We start from the raw sequence: 13,129 nt of genomic DNA, 5'->3' as shown, positions 1-13,129 counted from the left end.
GAAGTGATTGAGAATAAAGAAAAAGGATTTAGGAGCCAAGAGTCAATTATGGGACAATTTCAACGTCAAAAATAATAACTACAAGGGACTGAAACACATAAGTATATTTAAAACCACAAGTTCACAATAATACCCTGGCTGGTGTAGTTCAGATGGTTGAAGTGTCATCCTGTACACTGAAAGGGTTCAATCCCTCCCTGGTCAGGGTGTGGGCAGGAGGCAACCGAACAATGTTTCTCTCTCACACTGAAGTCAGTCTCTCTCCCCCTCCCCACTTCCCTCCATCCTTCCCCCTTCCTCTCTCTCTAAAATCAATAAAACATATCCATGGGTGAGTCTTAAAAGAGAAAATGTACAAAATAATAACACTTCATTGATCCCCTTTGGAGGCTGCTAGGTTACCAACCTATTTCAAAAACTAGTAACGGAGGAAAAGCAGGCACCAATCTTGCCTTTTGTATTTAAGCTGCATTTTAGGATAAACAAATAATTACAGAAAATAATGAAGTAGCACAATCATAAAGGAAATAATGGATCTAAGCCTGTTGTTCTCAAAGTATGGTTGGAGAACTGAAGTTCCTGAGATTGTTTCAGGGAGTATGTGAGGTCTTTTCCTTTTCAACTACTTATCTGCTTGAGGACAGATTTTCTTCATACTCTTCAACCAAAAGAAACACAAATTAATTGCAGAAGTAGCTGTGAAAAAGCAGTTGCCTTCTATTAAGTCAGACACTAAAGAGATTTGCAAAAATAGAAAGCAATGCCACTTTTAAAAATTAGTTATTTTTCATAAAACTAATGTAACTTGAGTTAGCAGGATTTGTTACTGTTATTTTAAAGTTAATTGACAAATATAAATAATTTAAAAATGTTCTGTTTTGCCCTGGCCGGTTTGGCTCAGCGGTTGGAGCGTCCGCCTGCGAACCCGGGTTCGGTTCCCACTAAGGGCATGTACCTCGGTTGCAGTTTGTCCCCGGCCCTGGTTGGTCGTGCGGGTGGCAGCTACTCGATGTGTCCCTTTCGCATCGATGTTTCCCTCTCTCTCCCTCCCACTGTCTGTACAAAAAATGGAAAAATGTCCTCGGATGAGGATTTAAAAACAAAAAACAAATAAAAATGTTCTGTTTCAATTTCTAATCTGGTAAATCTTGATATAACCCCACCCAAACAAAAGGTCTTTGGGGGCCTTTGGAAGTACACAGTACTCATAACAGTATACTTGCAATTGATCTAATCACTATTTATATGAAATGTGTGTGGGGTGTCATCTAATAGAACACACTAAGTGACACCATGTAGATGCAACCTCCAATATCCAAAAAGCCGGAACTTTACAGCATGATAAAATTTCTTTAATAAGTATATTATATAAAAATAACAGAGACAGAGTGAGACAGAGAAAAAACATAAATTAGAAAGACTCAAATTTATCAACTAAGTGCAATATATAGATCTTATCTTGATCAAATGGAATGGTTTAAATAAAATCTAAGTGAAGTCCCTTTTTCTATTTCCTCTATTTTGTTGTATTTGGACTTTTTCATAATAAAAAAATAATCGAATATATATCTATGCCCTCCCTCACCAACTACAAGAAAAAGGCATTCTAAAAACCACTCATGTAAAAAAGGGGGTTCAGAGAGGACAACAGATAAATCTCAGCAGAAGAGAATCAGAGCCATATAAAAGACAAATAGCCCTGGCCGGTTTGGCTCAGCGGTTGGAGAGTCGGCCTGCGGTACAGAGAGACCCGGGTTCAGTTCCCGCTAAGGGCACGTACCTCGGTTGTAGTTTGTCCCCAGCCCTGGTTGGTCGTGCGGGTGGCAGCCACTCGATGTGTCCCTCCACATCGATGTTTCTCTCTCTCTCTTCCTCTCCCTCCCTCCTGCTCTATCTGAACAAAGGGTGGAAAAATGTCCTCGGTTGAGGATTAAAAAATAAATAAATAAATAAAAGACAAATAAATGGGTTGCTATATAATGACAAAAAGTCCCATAATCTGCCTGGCCGGTGTGGCTCAGTGGTTGAGCATTGACTTATGCACCAAGAGGACACCGGTTTGATTCCTGGACAGGGCACAAGCACATGCCCAGGTTGTGGGCCATACCCCCAGTGGGGGGTATGCAGGAGGTGGCCAATCAATGTTCTCTCTCATAGATGTTTCTCTCTCTCCCTCCCTCTCCCGTCCTCTCTCTGTAAAAATAAAGAAAAGAATAAAAGTCCCATAATCCTCTATAATTAGGGTGAGTATATAATTTATGGCCCAAATTGGGATATTTTTGAGAAAGATGTGCTATTACTAATTATGCAGTAGGCATAAACCAGGACTGTCCCAGGGAAACCAAGACATACGGTCACTCTATCTGCAAAAGATTCAATTTAAAAATCATTTTCACAAATGATATTCAACTCAATCCTTTGGGGAACTATTTTCTACAGAAACACATTCCTATTATTAAGTTTTCAGAAAAACTAAGGTATTCTACACAAAAGAAACTTTTCATCTCTCTTGCCTGGCACATAGTTGTTTCATCAAGAGGGATGTGTACACTTCTCTTCTTGTTGCGCAGTGTACTCTGCAAACTTCCAGCAATTTCTTTTCATGATAAATTATAAGAGGAAAGTAACACTTACCCAGACCTTGCTTCTCTAAAAATAAATGTCTTCCCATGGGTCTTCACACATGGCTCAGTCAGATTCCTACTCAATTTATGAACGGATTCTTTATTCCTAGCAACACTTCAAACCTTAACAGCCTAGGGGCTAAGTAATAAAGAGCAAGGTAAAAACATCTGGGTCAGGTCAACCAGCCTAGGCGCCAAAGTAAGAGCCTTGAAGCTGGCATTATTACCTATTTGATCTAAGTAGTATAGCTACAATTACTTCAGAGCTCCATACATAATGTCAGCATAGTTTTCTTTTCTTTTTTTTTGAATTTTTATTAAATATCCGATGTAAAATATCTGATTATTGTTTACGTAATGCACCAACAATAAAGTAACTATACCTGTTTAAGCTGTGAATATTTCATGCCACTTCATAGGTTTAAAAATATTGGTAAACTTAAAAGTAGCCTAAAACTGTAACAATTTGGTATGATTTTAGCCTCATCCTAAAAGGTACATTAACACCACATGTCAATCTACCCTCAGTACTAATCTATGACATTAAAGTTCTAATTGCCATAAATAAAACAAAATATGTCTAACAATACCAAAATTAATTAAAAGGGGACTTCAAAAATTTGGACTAATGCCCTGGCCAGGTGATTCAGTTGGTTGGATCGTCGACCCATGCACCAAAAGGCTTCAGGTTCTATTCCACGTCAGGGGGAGGGGAAGTAAGGTGGACGAACGATCTCTCTCACATCGATGTTTCTTTCTCTCTCTCTCTCTCTCTCTCTCCATTCCTCCCTCCCTCTAAAAATATTCTTGGGTGAGGATTAAAAAAAAATAAAAAATTTGAACTTGCTCCTATATTTTTCTCAGATCTGGTTTGTTTTTTGTTTAAAGTCATTCCAGCCCAGCCTGTGTGGCTCAGCAGATTGAGCGTCATCCCATAGACTAAAAGGTCCTGGTTCGATTTTCAGTCAGGGCACATGTCTGGGTTGCTGCAGGCTCGATCCCCAGTGAGGGACATGCAAGAAGTAGCCAATGTTTATCTCTCACATTGATGTTTCTCTCTCTCTAAAAAAATAAAAACATTAATAAAAAGTCATTCCACCTAATATTTTTCAGGCGGTGGGCATAAAGACAATTAACTTGCATGGCTATAGTAGTTTGCACCACAGAAATTGAAAAAATAGTCTGGCCGATGTGGCTCAGTGGTTGAACATCTACCCATGCAGCAAGAGGTCACTGGTTCGATTCCTGGTCAGGGCACAAGCCCAGGTTGTGGGCTCGATCCCCAGTAGGGGACGTGCAGGAGGCGGTCCATCGATGTTCTCTCTCATCAATGTTTCTATCCCTCTCCCTTCCTCTTTCTCCCAAATCAATAAAGAAAAAAATAAAAAACAAAACACAAAGAAATTGAGAAAATAAGAATTTATGCATTCATGCAATATTCTAATACTACATTGAGCATGTAATCATACTGCTACAACAATCCTTTGTTCTATTTTAGAATTTTAAACTTTCACCTTTAGAACTAAAATAAAGTTAAAAAAAAAAGCCCTAAATTCCTATCTCAAATGTTATCATAATAAACACTTATTTTTAAAATAATCATATCTGTATCTCTTCCCTTTCTGTCTGGTTTCTCCTATAAAACAAGTTAACTCTCAACAACCTACATTAACATAAAGGCAAAGGCAGTCTAACTGCCAACAGGTCCTTCCAGGTTCGTTTTTGGTAAATAAAATTGTCCTTGGATACCAAGAATGCCCAAATAGTTGATTATTAACTGCAGATCATCCTCCTTCACAGAGCTGTGAGGGTAAAAACCATATGTGTTGCGGCATACACCGAGGTTGGTGGAGGAAATAGAATTTTTTGACTCAGGCCAAAGATCATAACAAGACAGGAATACAAAACCATGGAGACAGGGAAAAAAAAAAAAAGAAACAACCTCATATAAAAAGACAAACAATGGGTGCAAATCTAAAACAATGAGATAAATCTGGACATATATTAAAATTAACATGTCAATATTATTAAATAGGCTAACATGATACTGAAACAGCCTAACCAGATCATAATTTCTAAGAATTATTAAATAATCTTCTTACTATATTCAACAATGCACATATTATTAGATTCCTGGATTTTATGAGTCTTCATATTTCAGGAGTGGGGAGGAGTAAATCTCAGCAGCAGAAGACAACAATAAAAATGATAAAAATAAAATGTCTTGTTTTTTGGGGGAATGGGGGTGGGAAATGGCAGTGTGGGAAAAAGAAGGCCTGAAGGACATTAATTATGCAGCTTGAAGAAAGAATACTAAAGAAAGAAAAATTTATTTCTAACAATTTCACATAAAGGTTTAATTTTTTAACCTTATTTTAGTTATAAATCTGTTTCACAAAATTAATAATTCTCAATACAAATTACAAATATTATATACAGAAGAAGCCTCCCTTTCTTCAAGCTAATAATACAGTGGCATCTGGCAGTAATAATGATTATGTGAACAGCCAATGAAAATTAAGTATGCTTAAAAACATTTTTTTTCTGTAAAGCTAAGAATCTGAAATAGTTTATAAAGAAAGAGAATGGAAGATACTGAAGTTACAAAATCTTTCACTACTGACTTTTAAGAATAGGACAAATGAGTTTTGTATTTAAGTACATATAAACAAACCCTTAGCTATAGTACAAATCATATTAGCCTATCCAATTTTCTCCTTTTGTCCTAGTTTCTTTTTTGCTGGGGAGAGGCGTTGTGGGATAATAATAGCAGGAAATAAGGAGGAGCAGCTGCAAAGGCAAGACGAGGTACAGTGCTACATTTCACCTCCATTCTAGCCTACTGCCGGCTGGGTTTTATTGAAAATGAGATTAGCTGTTTGGGGAGCCAAAGCAGTTATCCATACCTTTGGGATCAAAATGTGCCCCTCTTCCCCACCGTACTTTTGCTAGCAACTTTTTAGGGCCTCTGGCAAGATTCAGGTAATAGGAGTAGTAGAAGCTACAATGAAGAAATTTCTAATTATCTGGAAGTGGGGAATGTGTGTGTGCACTGAAACGTGTTTTCCTTAGAGCTAGCAATATGGGTCTTACTACATGTAGAGAAAACTGTCTGGAATGGAGGCCAGGGTTTGAACTAGATGGATTCTATTTTAGTCCCACAAATCTATGGAAATAACCCATGTGAATGAATTATAAAGAGAATTCGACTACCTTAAATTTCTATAGTAATAGAAAATATAGCCTACTAAATTTCATGTTAACATTGTTGCTATTTTACTGAAAAGAAAAAAAAAGTTCTAAATGATAATGATAAGTCATTCAAATTTCCCTTTTTAGACAAAATATTATCATTGCTGCCAAGACCAATACACATAGAAATATAATGTTAAGTCAGTAACACGTGTATCTTTCTTTTACAGAGGGAAATGACACAAAATATGGTCAGGCTTGCTTAATATTACAATGTGCATTAAGGGCAGTTTTTAGTTATTCTATTAAGTTAAAACAAAACCTCTTTGCTAACAGTCCTAAGCTCTGGATCCATAAGCAAAAATTAGCATTCTAGTTTCCTTAACTGTCTCTTGCAGTCTGGATAGAAGGGAAATCTTTAAGGCTAGTTTAATAACATTGCAATACAGGTGGCATCTCAATTTAAGCAACAGATGTACTTTTGGAAAACTGAGTTCTGATCAATTATTTCTAAAAATCAAATTCTCTTAAAATATATTAAGCATTTAAAAGAAACTCAGCATATATTCCTTTATTAAGGAGGAATCCTTTTGCAACCCAAATAATTGCTATCTAATTTGTCTATGAGTGCAACTCTTTAATATTTTCGTTAAAAAAAACCTAGCACACATGTATTGTTTGATATTTATTTTAAAAGTAACTAAAAATACTGTCCAAGACACTGAGCCTTTTAACATATTAATGGAAGTTTCCCAAACTTTGAAATATTTCATTAAAATTTTGCTTTAAGTACCAGATAACCCACAGATCTCTTCCAACTCTGATTCATATTAATTCTAATAATATGGATGCAGCAGCCCTACTTTTTGCTGCAGTTGAGCACAAATGTATCAAACAAGTTTGGGCCAATATTAAAAAGTGTGTGTTGGGGGGGGGGAGAATATCAGGTTCTCCAGAGGGATGAGACTGAAACAGTAAGTAGCCTTTCTTCAGTTAGCATTTTACATGATGGTGAGCCAAACACATAAATGCTGGAGGGTGCTCTCTATATTGCTGTTGTAAAATTGGAGCTAACAATATGTAACTATTTCACAAAGGGAAACAAACTATTCAACCTATTTTGGTCTAATCCCAACCCAAATAAAGATAATGTGTATGTTGAAATATAAGTTTTATTCAGATAGAATATTCTTTTACATTTCTTAATGAGAATTCTGCTCTAGATGGTCTACTCAGGAGGTGACTTGTATTTAGGAAGGTGGAGTGCATAGAATTTATTTTCTTTTCACCTATACAAAGCTTTGATTTTTTTTGTTTTTCCTTAGAAAAGAGGATGGGTCCCTACCAGATATTCAGGGATATACTAAATTTCAGGTTAACAGTATATGGTTGGCACAAATTCAATGCTTCAGTAGGAACTACAAATGATTTCTTTAATTGTATGCCAAAGTGAATAATCTCCTAGGGAAAGAACCTCCTCCTCCTGTCTTTCCTACCTCCAACCCCTCCCCCACCAACACTGCCTCCCTGCTGTGCAAAGAGCCCTTTGTCCTGCCCCACACTTATCTAGCTGTTTGGCCATATTGACAGGCCAACTAGAGGCATAATAAGGGAGTCAGTATGACATAAGCAGCTGGCAATTTGAAACAAAAATCTTCCTTTCTACTCAGACCAAATCTGCTGCAGAGGTCTCAGGCTCCTCCCATGCTTCCATCTTTTTTCCAAACAGAGCAGCAAGGAATTCAGCATTTTCCCTCAATTAGGTAGCACAACAAAAACTTGATCCCCCAGATAGACACAAAGTCTGTATAAATTCCTACATCCCCTGCTTTTTTGTGACTCATAACATAGGTCAAGGAGTATTCCAAGCTCTGGGTATACATACATAACTAACATGGCTAAGGAAATGATTCTTATTACTTCAGTCTACCATCAAAACTCTGAGAATTCTCATGCTATGAAGACAGAAAGAGCAAAGAAGAGAGAGCAGTCAGACCAAATCAACAGTTGAATGCATGAGGTAAAACTGGCCAATAATTTTACTATTTTAAAAATACTAAGACATTATTCCAATAAGCAGAAAATTCCTTTCCCGTCTTTATATCAAAGACAGTTAATGTGACCCTTACATCCCTCCCTGAGGTATTTAGAAAACAAAATCAATATAATGGAAAAACTGAGTGAGGCAGGATGGGATTACAAAGTCCTTGCTCAGTGAGGGCTCGTATAAAACAGACTAAAATTTAGCTTCATTGTTCCTTTATTATATTTCAAATTTGCTTCATAAAGTGTTAAAAGAGTTTGAAGATATCTTGTCAGAATAAGAGAATTCTCTAAAGTGATGTTTTCTAATACCCCAAGTTACTGGATACCTTTTACTCATTTTAGACAAATATACAACAGGATACTTTTCTTAAGACTCTGATTTAACAAAATATGTACTGGTAAATGAAAGAAATTATATTCTCTCACCTTTCATAAACTTCCTTGAATCTTTACCTGAATCTAAGCACTGCATCAAGTGAAAGGTTAAAAATGGTATGGATCATTGTCTACCATAGGTACATTACACTTATTTTTTAAGGAGTGCCTCTGAAAGGATGTTTTAAATCAAATTACAAATAACCATCAGTTGTATTAAAATATACACCATCTCACACATTTTGCAGAGTAAGTTTTGTTTGTCTTAAAACATTCCCATTAATAAGTTTTAGTTTCCAATACCTGAAAAAATTTTTATAAACAAAATTCACTGTTAGGCCTTTTAGTTTCAAATAAACTGACAAATCACCAGAGTGAAGTCAGAAGTTGTAAGAAAGCTGTATTCCATTCATGATCCAATTTCTCATTGAAAAGATGTATCCAATAATCACTGACTGTCCTTAACTATAGCCTAATGTTTCATAAGTTATTTCAATTATGAAGAGGACAAAGTAAAAGTGGTTGTCTGCACACCTGCATTTTGCCCTATGGTATTTTCCTGTCGAGGCAAAATTAAATAGCCACTCTCCCCCAGAAAGGCCAGAATAACTTCAGAAAGTATATAAGTTTCCAGACACAAAACAGTATCAGAAGATATAAAAATTTTGAAGCATACTGGTTAAATAAATATATGAAAAAGGCCTCTATGATCTGGAAAATGATTACATCCAGATCACAACAGGTTCCAAACAACAGGAAATACAAGCGAAAAAGCGTTTATAAGGTAACGTTAACATATAACTTAAACTAAAGAATATTTATATCTAAAATGTTAAGCGGCCACTATGAGTGAAACCAAACTTATCTGATATGGCATCTTTTACATAAGACAGTAATAATGAATCACCTACAAATATCACCTATGAAAAAGGTTCTGTTTCATTAGTCAGTGTGTATCACTGAGAGACAATGCAAGCCACATTTGTGAATGACACAACTCATTTCCACTCTTTTTGGTTCCCTGCCACAAATGCCATGGTCATGCTACATATTATAGATGGCTGGGTTTAAGTACATTTACACAAAACTAAACATTAAAATTGTGAGGGGAAAAAATATAGGATGTAAATCTTGTGGGGTGGGGAAAAACAACCCATCTGTTAGGTACTGTATAAAATTGGTGGTATATCTGGATGGTGGCTCTCCTTACTTCCATACTCGACACACTATTCTGTTTAATCAGAGATCTTCCTAATGTGCAGGAGCTGTGGGGGAGGGGAGACCACATAAGGGGCTAAGAAGCCATCTTCTCAAGTATCCTGTACACTAGGCTTATTCAATTTCTGAATATTCCTTCTGGTCTGTCCTATGTTTCAGATGGATCATGGTCAAACATACATCATTGTGGCCTTAAGAGACGGCATCCAACACATATATAATGAATCCATTTTACAGGTCAAACTCCAGAGAAATAATTTAATCTTGAAAAGTTTATTACTGATACAGAAATAAAGAAAATCTTTCTGAGGTTTGTATTTACAAATCATTCTGAAAAGGGCACTTCTTTTTAGAGTTTAAGATTCCAAATTTAGTAAAACATTTAGCAGAACATCTATTCAATAAGGTAAATATGGCCTAACAACTGAAAGGAAGGAGACACAATACACAATATTAAAACTGAATCAATGATTAAAAAGCTGAAGGAAAACATGTCAGTCATAGAGAAAACAACTGATATTTTCCCCATTTTTCCTGGTTCTCAGGAAGATCCTTAAATTCTTATTACTTTGGTTTTAAATGGACTGAAAAATTAAAACTCTAATGGAACTTTCAGTCCTATTCAAGCACAAAGCTACAGATAAAACCAAAAACCTGCCAAAAAAACCAAAAACCTGCCAAAAAAGAAAAAAGTCTTCTATGATTCAGTTTCCAGATGCTGATATCCATAAATGGGTAGAAGGTTATGAATTCTCATCTCCCCACCAATAAAATGCAAACCAGCTCAGCAATGAAAATTCCCAGGAAAGCAAGGTTTCTTCTTAGTCCTGGAGCAGCTTACTGCCTAAGTGCAGCTCCCTGCAGCCAACAGCATTAATGGACGCTGCACTGCTGTCCTTCCCTGGAGACAGCAGCCAGCACTACTCAAGCTTCTCACGTAGCAACCAGAGCTCCAGAGCCAGCAGCTGCTGCTGCCTTGTATACTCACCCCTGTGATCCAACCCAAAGGAACAAACTTCTCCTTACCCCACCCCCACTCCTTACACACTTTTTTTTTTTGACCAATGCTCCATGCCAGGAGGGCTGGAATTATGCTTTTAGAAAGAAACAACCCTAAGGTCACCCTTTTAGTTTTAAACTACGGGCCTTTTATTAGAAAAATCATTATTTACCAAATTCTATATATCCATTTTAATTAAGCCAGCAGTTTAGGAGTGAAGATTAAGCTTTAGTCTTTAAAAAGCCAATTTTCCAAGCACTCTCTTTACAGTCAAATTTAAATTTGCAGCTAGAGACTTAGCCTTGTGTCATGCCTACCAAAGGACATAATTCATTTTTGAATCTTAATGATAGTCTGAGTAAACCTTAAAGACTCTAATCCCATAACGGACCAGAATTTTTGGCTATAGAAGAAAACGAATGATCCTCCTGAGAAAACTGGAAGAAATCCAATAAAAAAAATTTCCTATGTTCTCCAAGAGGCCCAGAAACCTCTGGTTATGTGAATATTCTGTTTTAGTCCTAGCTCAGGTTCCACACATCTAAAATTATAACTTTTTTTTCTGAGTGACCAAAAAGCATTAGTGATATAAAATTAATCACCAAGAAATTTTCCCAAATAGGGAGTACATAAACATTCTCCTGAAAAGCTCATAATGCTCAGCTCAACTGGATCCTCCCCAATCAAAAGTTGAGCTATGTAACATCTGCCCAACAAAAAAATGTAAGTATGACCTTGGTTACAAATAAGTCATTTAAAAACAACTTGTTAAGTGATGATAGAAATTAGCAGAGACCCTGGTGATTCTTTCTGTACTGAGTACGGGGAAAACGGGAGAAATGAACTACTAAAGTATAGACAAAGCTAAATGGAACCCAGAAATCTGGGCACGAAATGAGTTACTGGTGAACACATTGCACAAGAAACATGAGAAAGCAGAAAATGCAGGTCATACATGCACCTCTGACCCAGACCAGCAGAGCAGGCTGCAGCATCAGTATCCAAGGGAAAGATCAGTTATTCCTACGAAGTGAGACAAGCAAAGAGCTCTATAGAATAAATTAGCATAGAGGGGGCTTTCCCAGCAGTTAAACTTTCCCTCTCACGAGATTCACCTACTTAAAAACGAGGGCTTTTTCTCATCGACATTCATTTCGCATCCCCTAGCTTCCACGCAGGGGAAATGGGAATTCATAAAGGGTACATTTTTCTGCCTTTAAAGACGTTCTCAAATAATCGCTCTCCACGCCCAAGGCTGGGAGAGCGACACGATCTGGCTCAACTCCAAGCTTGAACCCTACAAATTCAATAGGACTATTTCAGAGATACTGGGGCAGACGCCACTGAGAAACCAAGAATGTGAGGTGGGGGTGGCGAAGGTAATGTCTTTAATGTGGAAAAGGAAGCAATCATCTGAGATGAGGACCCGAGAACAAGAGGGAAGGCGTCCAGGAACATTATGAAGAGGAGACATAAGCCCCCAGAACGACCAGAGTTGTCACCAGGCCGCGCAAACGGGGTTTGGGGGTGGGGGCTTGGGGATGGAAAAAAGTATGCCTGTGTATTTCAAGAGGCCAGGGAAAGGCCTATCCTCAAGTCAAAGGTAAACGTGGACGAGGCAGTTCCCAGGAAAGGGGTGAAGAGACATTGGGGGAGGGGAAGCGTCCTGACCCAGGAAAGACATGAAAAGGGTAGTGGGGTCGACTAGATTACGAAGGGGGCCTCTCTTCCTGGGAAAGAGGGATGCAACGGTGTACCTGGGAGTGACGAGGGGGATGAGAAGGGGCAGCATCCTCCTGCTAAGAGCCTGGGGAGGGCCAGGCCCAAGTCCCGAGAGCGAGCGCGGGGAGACGGAGGAGGTGACCCTTCCCTCCCCTGGGGCCCGGTCGTGAGGGTAGGTCCCTCTTTTCTGTCGGACCCTTACCTTGTCCCAGGCGCTGCCGGGGCCTGGGCCCGGGCTGCGGCGTACGGCACTCCCGGGAGGCAGTAGGACTCGAGTTAGGCCCAACGCGGCGCCACGGCGTTTCCTGGCCGGGAATGGCCCTTGCCCGTGAGGTGGGGGTGGGGGCAGAAAGGCGGAGCGAGCAAAGGCGGGGTGGGGGAAGGGCCAGGGGAAGGGGGGGGGCCGGCACTACAATGTTGGCGGACTGGCGGGACTGGGGCTGCGTGAGTCTCTGAGCGCCAGCGGGCGGCGGCCGCCCCTCCCCCGGCGGCTGCGGCGGCGGCGGCAGCAGCAGCTCACTCAGCCGCTGCCCGAGCGGAAACGCCACTGACCGCACGGGGATTACCAGCGCCGGCGCCAGGGGCACCTTGGGACACGCCCCCTCCCGCCGCGCCATTGGCCTCTCCGCCCATCGCCCCACACCTATTGGCCAACTTGTCGCCAATCAGCGGAAGCCGCCGGGGCCGCCTAGAGAAGAGGCTGTGCTCTGGGGCTCCGGCTCCTCAGAGAGCCTCGGCTAGGTAGGGGAGCGGAACTCTGGTGGGGGGAGGTCCGGTGGCTACGGCGGGGGAAATGGGTGGCTGAGGTGGTCTGACCGGTACTTGGGGATTGCCTCCTCCCGCGGGAAGTCGGGAGTATAACGTCTGTTACGCTGGAAGGAAAAGAGGAGGTCGAGGCAGGTGGGAATGTGCGGCCTGCTCGGCGGCAACCGGAGGGGGAGGGAGGAGTGGA

The 13,129-nt window shown here is 39.6% G+C and overlaps 1 protein-coding gene across 21 annotated transcripts in view; it reads right to left on the bottom strand.

Annotated features, from left to right (window-relative positions):
* SETD5 (SET domain containing 5) overlaps positions 1-12,726 on the bottom strand; it is an 83,437-nt gene extending 70,711 nt beyond the window's left edge. For 16 of the 21 annotated variants that reach the window (XM_036267391.1, XM_036267393.1, XM_036267386.1 and 13 more), the window contains exon 1: positions 12,380-12,491. The gene's annotated coding sequence lies outside the window, so the exon portion shown is untranslated. Of the gene's footprint in view, positions 1-2,634; positions 2,937-8,288; positions 8,313-12,379 lie in introns of those variants that run through there. The other 5 variants (XM_036267396.1, XM_036267390.1, XM_036267379.1 and 2 more) reach the window with 4 other exon arrangements.
* Between the last annotated feature and the right edge of the window lie 403 nt (positions 12,727-13,129).

Source organism: Molossus molossus, unplaced genomic scaffold (genome assembly GCF_014108415.1).
Source record: "Molossus molossus isolate mMolMol1 unplaced genomic scaffold, mMolMol1.p scaffold_m16_p_18, whole genome shotgun sequence".
NCBI lineage: Eukaryota > Metazoa > Chordata > Mammalia > Chiroptera > Molossidae > Molossus > Molossus molossus.
This window is presented reverse-complemented; position numbering and strand designations above follow the sequence as displayed.